This window comes from Anas acuta, chromosome 1, assembly GCF_963932015.1.
Source record: "Anas acuta chromosome 1, bAnaAcu1.1, whole genome shotgun sequence".
NCBI classification, from domain to species: Eukaryota; Metazoa; Chordata; class Aves; order Anseriformes; family Anatidae; genus Anas; species Anas acuta.
This window is the reverse complement of record NC_088979.1, coordinates 108,431,440-108,445,437: the sequence shown is the minus strand read 5'-3', so window position 1 is coordinate 108,445,437 and position 13,998 is coordinate 108,431,440. Positions and strand designations below refer to the sequence as shown.

The window sequence follows — 13,998 nt, the reverse complement described above, 5'->3', positions numbered from 1 at the left end:
TATCTGTGCCCTGGGAAGAGCAGTTCTGCCTATGGGGTCTCTTCATTCCTCCAGAGTATTTCTTTATTGCAGCTCAGCTCTTTCAGAATTGGTGACTGTTGAAGGCAGAAAGAAGAGAGTCTGAAGAAAGGAGACAGGGCACCAAATGTTTTTCTTACTGAAGGCAAGAGCAGTACTTCTTGATCCTTACATTCATTGATTCCTACAACTCTGTAAAAGGAAATGCATGTAGCGACAACATTTTCTTGACAGGTGTTGGTCCAAGAAATTTGTAATGGAATGAGAGGGGTATGATCTGTTCTCATTAGCACAGAAAGGCTTTCTGTTTCAGATGGACAAACAAGTCTATTTCCTGTCTTCTTTAATTACTTCAGTTTATTAAAATATTTGTTTTTATGTTCTTAATATCCCTGCAATGCTTTGAGTTCTTCGGTCAGTGAGTCATAGTTAGAGCTGTACAAGAGCAAACTTTTATTTATTTATTTATTTATTTTTCAATATAAATGGTTTACTTTTCGGGCTGACCATGTAATTTTATCATTCGTCAAATGATCCATGACTTTCTAGGTTAAATGCATGAATTTCCAGCAGGTAAATTTGCTTGGGCTCAGCAGACAAAGCTTTATGTCAGGTTACTGTCAAAAAAAGTCTGCACAGTATTGTCTCAATAAAAAATGAAAGTAAAAATCAGTTAGTCAAAGGTGTGCTACACATTAGATTAGCAGAAAAGACATCACAAAACAATGGCATTGCAAAAGTAATTCACTTGGAAAAGGATACACAAGAGTTTGTGACACCTAGAATACGTATTGCTTTTATGAAAAGAATTGGCAGAAAAAGTCAGAATCACATTTATAAGTGAACTCAGTTCTGATGAAATAAATCAGCTCCTGATGCTTACAGTGTTCCTTCCTGCGTAGATGGTGTTTCAGCCTACATGTACTTTCAACAAATCTCTCTGCCAGTCTGCCTTTAACTTTGAAATTCAGTGCAACAGCATGGAACTATCTAGATTCCTGTGCCACTTCCAGCACGGTGTCTTACAGTTTTATTAAAGAAAAAGAAAAAGAAATAAATATATATAAATGTACTTTTTCCCTCATTCTCTTTTGTGCTTACAAACCTCTTTTACAGGTGCTGGAAGTTAGATTTTGGCAGATAACTGCATCCAGGTCAGAAAAATGTTATATACTGTCTCATCATTCTGCTTTTTAATTCCATTTAAATCTTTTTTTTTTTCTTTTTTCTTCCAATATTTCTCCAATATTGGAGAAATAAAGCCTGTTTTTATGAATTTTCTGACTGAGACAGAAGTGAAAAATTTCTAAACCACCAGATGAAGTCCCCTTTGGTTGGTGCAAGCTGACATTAATGTTGCAGTGCCCTTGGTAACTGTTAGTGTCGAGGTAACTAGTTTAGCCTCAACACATTCCTGAGAAGTCACTGTCATTGCCATATTACTTAGAAAGATGAGCTCCCTGATCTACCATATCATCCCTGGCTTTGACCATAGGCATCAGTCTACCACTCTCTCTGAATTAAAAATAAATAAAAAATGAACAGCCATTCTTCCATCTTACAACTGTGGTGATACAACCAGTGAAAACCGGCTGAGAGCAGTCCTTTACGGAAGAGCATCACCTTAGTGTGAATTCATAACAGAAAGCACTTGCTAAAGAGAATCAGGACTGATTCTCCTCTTTCTCCATCCGTGTCTCAGGATATGTCCAAATACAGCAGATACAGGCCATTCTTGCAAGTGATTTACAAGGTTGCTGCACAGAAACTGAGATTGCAGTGTATTGTTTTTTCCCTGGTTTTCACGTGTTGCATCAGATAGTCTTCACAAATAGGCCCTGAGAAAGATTAATTGAATGGGATTTTCTGCAGAATGAGTATTAGATTTTTTTTTTTCCAAATCGCCAAAAATATGTTTTTCTCTTCATTTGGACATAAATCCATTAACGTTGGATGTTGCATGTCTTGATTTTCTTTTATCCTTCACTTTTACTCCAGCAGAGGTCAGCTCTGCCTGTGTTGGGGAAAGGTAAAGCAGCTCCAAGCTTGGGTGTCTGCTCACCTAACAACACACAGTGCTGGTTTCTTCTACCTTTCCACTGACAGCCAAAGCCCATTTCAGTCCTCCTTCTTACATGGGGAAAAATGTCATTTGAACCAGAACACACAAACCTTAAAGAGTGCCATAGAAAGATGCCTAGAGAGCCATTTCTAATGCTGTTGCATGGCTCCCAGTCTGTCTGAGAACAGCAAGACCAGGAGAGCCAAAGTGCAGTGTCCTCCTCTGCTGTGTGTGAGGATAGAGCCTTCTACTGGAGGCTGAGAGAAGAGAATCCCCCAAAGAACAAGAAGCTGCACCTGAAATGTGTTCTCCAATTGCTGAATTATTAGGAAAACAGAAATACTGCCATCCTTTTGTAACTATCTTATTTGCTGTATCAAAACTGTTAGAAAAAAAAAAAAAAAAGTCTCCATGCTCAAAAATGTTTTTGCTTGTTTGTTTTTCCCAAAGCTTTTTTTTTTTTTTTTTTTTTCCTGGCAAAACTACTTGGATGTAGTCAGAAACAATTTTACCAATTTAAATTGTAGTGTTTCAGCAAATACAGGGTTCACCACGAATATCATTTCCTCAGCTTCATCGGTTACAGTTGTTCTTCAATGTTAGTTCTTCAGAACATGAATGCAGGTACCCCTGGGTAAACTTTTTTTTTTTTTTTTTTTTTTTGGGAGGGGGGAACTTCTGCATTCCCAGAACAATACAGATATCATTAAGTCACTGAAAACAGTACGGGGAACAAGAGTGCTCTCCCTAAATGTATCATGCTGGACTTTTTTTATGCTGCAAGTTTATATATTATTTAAACTGTTCAATGGAGAATATAAATCTTAGTGTCAGAGTAGGAAGATGCTGGGAAGTTTGTGATACATCCATGACAAACACAAGGTAATCAAAACCAACTTTCCTTCTGAAAAAAAAAAAAAAAGGCTTTGAAAAGCTCTCCACAACAGTACAATATACCTTTAAATGTCAGAGATAAATTCAGAACTGCCATGAAGAAAATACAGTAGAGTTGTGAGAGGGCTCATGTTTCCTGCATGAATCTTGACTTCATTGCAAGTTTGCACCCATTCTCCAAAAAGAGAACAAGGCGACAAATTCCCTTCCCACTTGGCATCATTTCCTTTCCATTCTTAGTTTAACTGTATTTTATGTATTTTCTCTAGTTTTTTAGCATTCTATAACAAAGCATTTAAGAGGTAAGTCTTCCATAGAGCTATTTCTTTGATTTTCAGAATACCTGAATTTGGTCTATTTTTGCTCATGCTATCAGCAGAAAAACAAAACAAAACAAAAAACACACACACACACAAAACAAACAAACAAACAAAAAAACACCCAACAACAACCAACATTTGTAGTCTGTAGTTTAATGTATAGCCATTTAAAAATGGTTTATGGTTGTTTAGGTTGTTTTGCTTTGACTTTTTGCTTAATTTAGCAGAACTTCACCTTTTCACCTACCATAAATGTTTCTTTAAAATACAAATATCAGTAAATAAGCCTGGAGATTCTTAAATAACTTAAGCTCCCTTAAGTATATGAAATAAATCACAGAGTTACAGGGCATAATTTTCATCATGATGCCCAGACTTCCACAAGTTTTTGCTCCAATTATCAGCCTTAATGTAAGCAGATATGATGGTCCAAGAGCTGAAAAGACCTCCCGTGGGAAGGATGACAGTGGGATGCACTAGCAACAGAGTAGGCAATGCAAAAGAGCAGATGTATTAATGTTGAGCAAAAACATTTTAAAAGCTTTAAAAAAAAGACCCTTAAAAATACCTTTACTGAAACATTCAGTGTAATGTGTTATTTATCAGAAATAATATGGTTCTGTAAAAAGAAATATCCTTATGTCTAAGAAGTATATGTACACATACCCAAAATTCTGTTATTTTCTCCATAACAGAATGGGCTCCTGGTACTGCTGCATGGACACTGAAACCAGAGAGGCTGCTTGGGCTGAGACATGTTCTTCCCTTGGGAGGCTCAGCTGAGGCTACATGATTTATTTCTGAAAAACGGAAGCCTGACTTTTTTGAAAAAAAGTCTCCAAGCTTGAGGTAAGATGATTAAATCAAAAGCTAAGCTCTTTCTCTACCCTGTCAAAATCCTAGTACAGTGCACTACAAAATGGCCCAGCTATTTTACGGAAGAAGTAAAAGTAAACATTTTTTCCTTGTAAAGCTTAAGACTTGACACACCATGGAGCTGCATTCACAGAGTAGTGCTGCCATATAGCTACTTGCTATTACCATGCTACATGTAATCACCTTATTACTTGTGCTGAAAAAGTGGGAGAAACTGAAAAGAATACACTCAGCCAGGTCAAATCGTCTAAGCAAAGAAGGCAGAAATGAATTCTGCTGCCACAGGGGTGACAGTCTAGGCTGCTCTCACTGTGGAAATGGCTCAGACAAAGAGGATGATTCGGGCAGAGCCCTAATGTGTTGGATTTGCAGTTCCTGGAGATGTCTTCTCTTTCCAGTAGCTGCTTACCTTGATTGTGTGTGCTCTGGCTCATTGCAGCAACTCTGATTTAACAGAACATCATTGTAAGCAAAGAAGATCCTTGTCCATTGCAGTCTGCTGCCCTAGCATTGTTCTCTCCTGCCTGTGGTTAAAGCCTATGACCAAATCCAGGCAGGTGGTTTTACTTCTGTTTTGAGTCTTCTATGTTTCATGTGATCTCTCTTTAAGTCTCCCTCACAAACACACAGACCTAATAGTTTTAACCACAAGGCTAGTCTTTGAATTCTTGGCAAAGCAGAGACTAAAAAAAAATATTGTATTTATATATCATTAAAGAAAAAATAAGTAATGTTATCCTTGTTTCACCATCTAGCCCTACAGTTCCTCACTGCCATGGGCTGGGACATGCTCTAGTTTAACAGTAGAGTTCATAGAATCATAGAATGGCTTGGGTTGGAAGGGACATTAAAGATCGTTTAACTCCAACCCCCTGCCATGGGCAGGGATGCCACCAACTAGATCAGGCTGGCTAAGACCCCATCCAGCCTGGCCTTGAACACCTCCAGGGATGGGGCATCCACAGCTTCTCTTGGCAGCCTCTTCCAGTGCCTTACAACCCTTACAGTGAAGACTTTCCTCCTAATATCTAGTTTAAATCTATGCTCTTTTAGTTTAAGGCCATTCCCCCTTGTCCTATCATAATCTACCTGAGTAAGGAGTCCTTATCCATCTTTTTTTATAAGACCCCTTTAAGTATTGAAAGGTTGCAATGAGGTCTTCCTGGAGACTTCTCCAGGCTGCACATCCCTATCTCTCTCAGCCTTTCTTCATAGAAGAGGTGCTCCAGACCTCTGTGGCCCTCCTCTGGACTCGCTCTAACTCTTTCTTCCGCTGGAGCCCCAGACCTGGACGCAGTACTCACTTCTCCAGTCTGTCCAGGACTCTTTGAATGGCATCTCTTCCTTAGATAGATAGAGATACCCTATAGATATTTTACCCTTATCTTATGTGGTCTTTCTACAAGTGGTCTTTGTCTCTGGCTGGGTGCAGGAGCACACTACCAACCAGTGATGAAGCAAGAAACAAACAGAAAAATTCACAATCAGACAAGAAATGTTTAGATGTGGAAGGGAGCGGCAGAATGTTTTCAAAAGTGCATAGTTTAAGTCTTTGGTTTAATGTCCCTCAGTTAACATTTTAATTTTTCTATTTTTGCCAATGCACATTTCACATTTTGTACCACAACAAAATACTCTTACCTAGTCAATGGAGTTTGAGGGCTGCTCTCGTGAGTGACAGCTCCTCCCACTCTTCTTTCTTCTCACCCTCTTTGGTTTCATAACCTAGCCTTTTTCTTATGCTTTCTCCCCTTTTCCCACCAGTACCCAAGGAAGAAACTGTGTTTAAATATTCAGAAGTACAGCTCACAGCAGGATGCTGTATTATATAGCCCTGAAAATGTGCAAGCTGTGTTTTTCTCTTTTCTTTTTAAAGACTAAGTTGTTACATTCAGAATTTTGCTAGTTGTCATTAATGATTGATATGCTTTTTCTAACTTTTCCCCTAACTTTCAAAATTAGAAATTAATGACTGTTTTTCTGAGATTAAACATTGTGCTTTAGACAGAATCTTTAATGTAACCAGTGATGTGCACCATTGAGACAGTAGCTGATTATGAAGGATGATATCTTAAAAAAAAACACACAGCAAATCTTACTATGTTTAACATCTGGTTTTCTTCATTCATATTTTACACACTTTTCTGGTACTTTTATATTAAAAACAGGTGAAGATTCAGTCCAGCTATTATGCATCCTTCCTTCCTTTCCCCCCCCTTTATTAGAGAGATTTAGTAGTTTGAAGTGACTAAAATGATTAAATGTGGTCTGCTTATTTCTTAGATGAAGCTATATATAACAAAAGATGTGTGTCATTAGCCTAAAAAACTGCCAGGAGAGCCAGTAAATGGTTTCACTGCAAGATCAAGGATGAGGCTAACGAACAGCAAACTTTACTTGTTACCTGAGAGTAGGGAAATGACACACAAGTGCACTAAAGAGAGATAATTAAGGAATGTCATCATGGTAAACCTGCACTCTATGTGAGTTTGTGTTGGCCAACCTGCAAGGTGCTGGAAAGGCAGACAAATATTTACGAAAGCAAGTAAAGCTAGTTTCCATTTTAACGCTTGCTTTTCCTGATGGTGTTATCTATTACATATCCAGCAGCTATGGATGACAGCTTAACAGGTCATCTTAAACAAGATATACACACAGAGCCACTGATGAAATATCATATAAGTAAGTAGATGACCCTTCTTATTTTTTTTTTTAGATGGCTACAGTGGATTAGGGAAGTGGTCACTGCACCGAGCCTGACTGAATTTAAGAAGAGATTGGACTGTGCACTTAGTCACATGGTCTGAACTTTTGGGTAGACCTGTGCGGTGTCAAGAGTTGGACTTGATGATCCTTAAGGGTCCCTTCCAACTCAGGATATTCTATGATTCTATGATTCTATGATTAAGAATTTAACAACAAATATATAAATTCCTGTCACAATATCATGTACACAAAGCTCAGACTTGTTCACTAGGGACAGTGCAATTGCTTCACCAGAGAGCAACTCATTTTCTAGAAAAGTGTCAGCTTTCGTAAAGCTCCCATTCTTTGCTCTTACTATGGGATTTGGAAAGTCTACCACATAATGATACCTGCTGCCAGTAGCAGATTCTGTGCTTCAGCTCTCTTTCCTTGTCTTTCCTTAGTAGCTATATACAAAAATAGGTCTATTTTCTAGTTCAAATCTACCTTTACAGATGGTTCAAATTGCCATTGACTTTTATGCCAAAATCTAACGGAGGCATCTTAGGCTGCTCATCTTACTTCATTTTGTCATCAGTTTCTCAGTAACTGGCTAGCCCTAGTGAAGAGAGCTTTGTCTACTTTCCCCAAGGAGAAAACTTGGTGTCACTAGGCCATTGTAGAAAATTGAAATGCAAAAAAAAAAAAAAAAAAAAAGCCTCAACCAAGAATATCTAAACCAGAAACAGATGTCTGTACTGCTGGGAGTTCCCTGCTCCCTAGCCCAAGAGTCACAGTGTACCTTGTACCCACAATACATGTTAATCCCCATTTAGTGCAGTGGGAGCAGCTGTGCTCACACTTCAAGGCACCTAACAAAGGTCTCTGTGACTCGATGAGATTAAATGATAGCATAATACCAAGGGGGAGATGGGGGAGATAGGTTGCATGTTTGTAGATACAGCAACAGGGTTTGTGAGCCATTAAGGGTAGGTCTGCTGGAAATACACTGGAGAAAATTATGTGGGACAGAAAGATCCAAATCTGGTATGGTCTCAGCTGTTGTGCTTATTTGAAATGGTCTCCTCAGCAAATAAGTTCCAGATTCCTACCTGCCTTTTGTCTTAGATGGTGGTGGTTTGCTCCAAAACATTTCAGGAAGAAATTAACATTGATGCAGTTTGGATGATTAGAAAATAGGGACTTAAGAACAAATCAGCGAAGTGACAGTGTAGACATACCCACAGGTCCTCATTAGTAATAGAAAGTAGTTCTTTATTCTAAACATAAACATCCTAAAATATTAACTAAAAAATAAAAATAAAAAAACACACCAGCAACAACAGAAACAAAACCAGCAAAAAACAGCCACCCTAGGCTTTTAGTCTAGATGAAAGGAAGCATACATTTCATCTTTCCCAAAACAGCAGGGGCCTTTTTTGCCACTGGCAACTGTCAGTCTTCAGGTAATTTCATAATAAGTCCTGCAGTACAGTCCTTGAGAAGCGTGAGGGTTAGCTGGAAGAAAAAAAAATCAAAAGCCTTCAGTAAAAGGCAGAGTGAGAATGAGCTTAATTTATAACCCTAATGTAAAAATTCTTTGTGCAGAGGAGATGGTAATGATGCCATTATGTTGGGCAAGCCCAATATAGAAGATTGTTTATGTAGATACAAGTGTTAGAGAGGACAGAATGTAAGTCATTTCCCTAAGAAAGATATCAACTGCCTTAAATGCAGCTTTTACAGAGACCTAAATGATATTAGACTCCTAAAGCTTGACTTCGCTATTTTCTTGAGCAGATTATTGTATTATTTGGATGTTTTATCTGGTGTGTTTGGATTTTTTCAATGTCACTGAAAAATGTCAGTATCACTGTCTGCTCCTGGCTGTCCTCCCTGGGTGGGTGGCCCCTGGCCTTGGTTCATCCCCTCACGACATCTGGACTGTCGCTGGACCCTGTTATCATCCCCTGGTTCTGTCTGCCTAGACCCCATGGGCCTGTGTCTCCCTGGTTGAGGCAGCACCTGTGCAGGGGTCACCTTGGCTCCCTGCACACTCCCAATGCAGATAAGCCCTCCTCTCACTGTTCCTCACATGCCTAAATTCTGGATGTGGATGGCCGTGTAGCAATTTTTCAAAAACTATCTGCTGATTACATCATCTGGACATGAGTCAGCCCTGTGATGCTGTTGATGTATGTTGGCACGAATGTCTCTGACTGGTCAGTCATTTCTGATCTTCCGTTCACCCTCTTGGTTGTTCATGTCCAAGAACATCTTTGATACGCATTCTTTTGAGCTACATTTCTTATAAAAACTTTAAATTCCAATTCCATTGTTCAACTTATTTGCATTCCTCCTCAACCTGATATCACCTGCACACTTACCAAGTGTACAAGTTATTCCCTCTGCTAAACTGTTAATGAATAATTAAATGCTAAGTATTATTAAATTTTTAATTAAAACATTACATGGCACCCAGGAGAGTCTTCTGGTCAACCACAAGTAGTACATGCCTTGCAATTTGACAGTAGTTGTAATAATGAATTATTAAGACCTATTTTCTAAGTAAAGTTTTCCAGCCAGTGGCACACACCCCTTCTAATATTTTCACCCAAGCCATATGTATTGCTTTGTGTCTGTGGCAAGTTAGAAGCTTGTTCCACAGTTACTAGGATTTAATATAACAACAGCTGGAGGCATATATTATGATAACCGGCTGTGCTGTGTCTCTAAACAATACTGGATGTGGTCCAAATTTGCCTAGGTTCTCTGGTGGTTGTTGAGAGACCAACAAACCACAGCCTGAAATATCTTCCAAAGATCATGTGTTAATAATAGATGTCTCCATTTGAGTTCTCTGTTTTGGTTTCAGAGCTCTCCCTTCTCTTCAGTGGCTCAGTGACCAGTAGTGAGCTAGGAAATTCTGTGGGCTCCATCACTAATAGACTGGTTTGGCCAAGCCATGCTGATCTTTTCTAATCTAGCACAACACTGCGGATAAGAGGTTGAATACTAGTAGTTACTTTTTTTTAATTTTTTTCCCAAGTTAAACTTAATAGATAGTCTTATGCTTAGTATGAATGAGCTGAATTTAATTAGATTTAATACTACCTAATCAAGAGGGTTTATGCCAGGTAAAAAAAAAATGGTAATGCTTTCCTTTTCTTCCATAGGAAAGATCAACTGTTCTTCAGCAAAAGACCAAATTATGGCCCAACTCTGTATCTAGAGACTAATGAATGTGGTTACGATATAAAGAAATCATCTGCACCTTCTATTCATCTGGAAAATGTTTGTTTCTCATATATTACAGTATACTACATATACTACTACAAGTATTATGCACATTGATTTCCCAACTAGGGGAAAAACAACAGCCACAATAACTACTGCTGCCCACAGTGAACGTTTTTCAGTCAGGGCAGTGTCAGAGCATTTCATGCAAGTGCAATCAGAAGCAGTCCAGGAATTCAAAAGACCAGGAAACAAATAGCTGAGGACAAGGAGAGTATGGTCTGCCTGAAATCTAGCTGCTGTCAGGTAAGAAAGATGGCGAGACTGGGAGGAGGAGGGAAGAGAGAAAATGCAATGTGATGCTGAAATCACACTATTGTGCTGACCCTAAGAGTGATTCACTGAACTCCTCTGTTCTCCATCAGAGAAAGGAAGTAATAATCAGAGAACATTCAGAATTTCTGTCCATGAAAAGGCCCAAGCCAACCATTCTGCTCTCATCATTATGCTGCTATAGGAGCTAACTACAGACAGCTCTAGGAAGCAAGTGTTACTGTGGGCAAAAGGAATGAAATCTGGTTAAAATTAACTTTTGATTCCATTACTGTGAGGGGAAAAAAACAGAGAGAAGGGGTATTTGACTGTTGTCTATTTGTCCAGAATTGTTATTGCAGATGTGACTATGTAGTTACACGTACAGTAGTTAAAGACTCATAAATTCTATTTTGAAGGTCAAAAGTCTCTAAAATTTATTATACTTTTGATTGTGATTTATAGCTGCAGAGGTAGGATGTTCTACTCAAGCCAAGGGAAGCTGCCAAATGCAACCACACTTCGATAGGCACAAAGTATCCTTTGGAGGAATTCCTGGTTTTGCTTTATCATAAAACATCCATCAAATTGTAATCACTTCATTGTTGCACAATAAATAGCTTTTCTAGGTTAAGTAAGCCAGTTCAGTCCTTCTCACCTAATCTGTCTAAAATTTACATAATGCAACTGACCTTTCTGTGGTTCTCTTAGTTCTCCTTTCTGTTCTCCTCTTTTTCCAACTGATCATGCTCCTAATGTTCCTTCATAATTCATCACAAAAGTTACTCATTTTTATGGGTTTTGTATTTGGCCTCTATGAAGTTGGTGTGTGTGTTTCTATCAGTATGCATATATATAACATACATATACACAAGCAGGTAGCTGGATCACCTTCGCACCTCATAGCAACAGTCCCGAGAGATTAAGCTCTATATGCAATGAAATATTCCTTGTGGTGGAGAATGATTTTTCACTTGTTTAGCTCCTAAGGCATAATGGCTGTATTTGCTAGTGGGCCAGCTGACTTGTTAATTCATGCTTGGATGTTTTGCCAACAAGCCTTTGTATTTTCCATCACCAACTAAAAACCAGTTCAGTCAAAGCCTGAAACACTTGCACACTTACTGAACATAATGAAGTAATGGTTTTACCAAAATGCAGTGAATTACTCTCAGAATGGCAACAGACTGTTTCTAGGGAGTAATAATCCAAAACTTTAATTGGGATGGCTGCTTCTTCATTGTGATGAACCCTCAAGAAAAAAAAAGAATAAACAACAAAACAACAACAACAACAAAAAAAAAACACAAAGCAACAACAACAAACTTTCAAAGTCCAGCTTGCATTTTGTCATTAAAAAGCACTACTTATATATTCAAGAATATATTCAAGAAGGCTACTTGTTTGAATGCTGATGTAGATTTTTTTTCTCTTCTAATAGACAAAATCACAGCTCGTGCTTTATAGAAATCCTCTCATTTGTTGATGAAGCCAGTACATGTGAGTATTTAGCTTGAGCCTTTTTGGTGCTTAGCTGCTGATACTTCATGGTAGAACAAGCCATATTTGATATATAAAGCTAACTACCCGGTCTCAGGCTCCCTGCCTCTTTCCTGGCAGAGAAACTGCAAATGCACACAGAGATGCACAGCTGTAAGAGTCAAACCTAGGTTTATATCTCTTCCACTTCTGGGTAAGACTTCCAGATTATGATATTATACCCTCCTTCTATAGGCAAGGGGAACTCAAAAGTAATTAGTTCTTAGAGCGTCTTGGTCTGTGTAGTTCTCTGTACTCTTTTGTGTTTTCTTCCTCCATGAACTGAAGGAAAACTGATGACATGAAGAAAGTGTGAAGGAAATGACCAACAATTCTATTCTTGTACTCCATCACTAATTTGTAAGAAGGACCATCGTGAAAGTAATGATTGAAATTAAAGACGTATGAGACACATTCCCAATATTTTCTGAAGTATGTCCTGGTTTTAATTAAAATGTAAAGTATACATACTGAAGAACTTGCTTTTCTGCCAGGAGCAGCTGCCTTGTACAACCTTTCCCACCGTGGACATCAAATGTCAACTGAAAAAAATGTTTTGTTCTTGTATTGAAACTCATACAGTTGGAAACTTTATTGCAATCAGAAACATAATGTAGAAGTAGAGGGCAATATTATGTTTAACGTATAATTAGCTTGCAAAAAAATATAACCAAGGGACAAGTTTTTGATAGAATAACTTCACACAATAGATGCAGAATAATGGATCACATTGATAGATCCTTCTTGCTAAACGCCATGACAAAGTAAATGAACATTTGTATAAAAACGCTATAATAGTTCAAGCTTGAATTAGAGTCTGTAACCTTTGTTTGTGATCATAAATTACAGAGAAATCCTGCAGGCAAAATAAATGCAACACTAATTAAAACAAAACAAAAAAAAAATAAAACCACAAAACCACCAACATTAAAAGCCAACAGATACAACCCATCAAATAGTGAAAATATTACATTGTGTACCTAACATTAACACTTAGGATGCTATAGTACAAGTTGTCTCCAACAATTTCTGTAGTTATCTCACAGGTTAAATGGACACACACATGGAGTTTGGTCATATAAAATACAAAGGCATAAAAAATTGTTTAAAATACTAAAGCTGACTGAAGTCAGTGTTTCTTTCATTCTGAAGCTACATTTTTTTTTTTTTTCCCACTGTTTCTGTGAGAAGGGCTAGTAATAGGGGCAAGCCACTGAATATGGCAGGTCATACTAGTTTTTCCAATGAATAACTTGGGGCAAAAAAAAATCTACTCTTCCAGATCCAATAACCTCAGTTATACTTCTAGCAGCTGTGCACCAGTAGGTTACAGTAGGTTACAAAAGGGATCTAAATTTTAATCACTTATGTCTTAAACACTAAAATAGTGGTATGTCATTCTCAGATATGGAACTGGCACAAAAAGCACTTAGCATCTGAGAGATGTCATGTGCAGTATGAGCCTTCTTGTGTGTGTCTGTAACCCCAGCTCAAGAGGAATCTCAGTATTGGGAAGTCAAACTCTGCAAGCAATGAGTGCCTCCTGCCCGTGTATGTTCGGTTAGCCCTTTCATTTGCTGTCTGGATGAAAAAAAGCGCAACACAACACAGGTAATTTGGAGCTTGCAGAAGGGAAGGAAGGAAGGAGGAGGAAGCCTGGACTTGAATATTTGCAGGTTTCACTGAAGCCAGTGAGAGACAGAAGCAAAAACCTGTGGGAAAAATTAAAGCAACAGAAACTTAAATATTTTTTTCCTCAAGAAAGCAGAACTTCAGACTTACCTAAGAATCTATTTTTGTTGTATTAAAATTTAACAATGGTTTGTGGTTCATTACTTTTTTTCCCTTCATTGACTCTACAAACACTTCACTCTCCATGATGAAAATGAGGAAACTTTCAGATATTTATGACATGCCAAAGATAGAAGGTGCTGTCTTGCCCATGAGTGGTTGATAATTATGAAGAGGCATAGGCTGGGGTGGCTGGGGTGCGAAGAACAGTGTGCTTACAGTACCTTAAAGCAACCTGATGTAAAGGTCAATGCTGTACTCTTT

General features: G+C 38.2%; 1 protein-coding gene and 1 long non-coding RNA gene across 6 annotated transcripts in view; one reads left to right on the top strand and one right to left on the bottom strand.

Moving 5' to 3' along the window:
• The window catches only part of LOC137860837 (uncharacterized), a 104,590-nt gene extending 91,940 nt beyond the window's left edge, over window positions 1-12,650 (top strand). For all 4 annotated transcript variants that reach the window (XR_011099224.1, XR_011099225.1, XR_011099223.1 and 1 more), the window contains 2 exons: window positions 3,990-4,143; window positions 10,032-12,650. This is a non-coding gene — a long non-coding RNA (uncharacterized lncRNA). The remainder of the gene's footprint in view (window positions 1-3,989; window positions 4,144-10,031) is intronic.
• The window catches only part of HTR1F (5-hydroxytryptamine receptor 1F), a 116,111-nt gene that overhangs the window by 100,070 nt on the left and 2,043 nt on the right, over window positions 1-13,998 (bottom strand). The window lies entirely within an intron of this gene.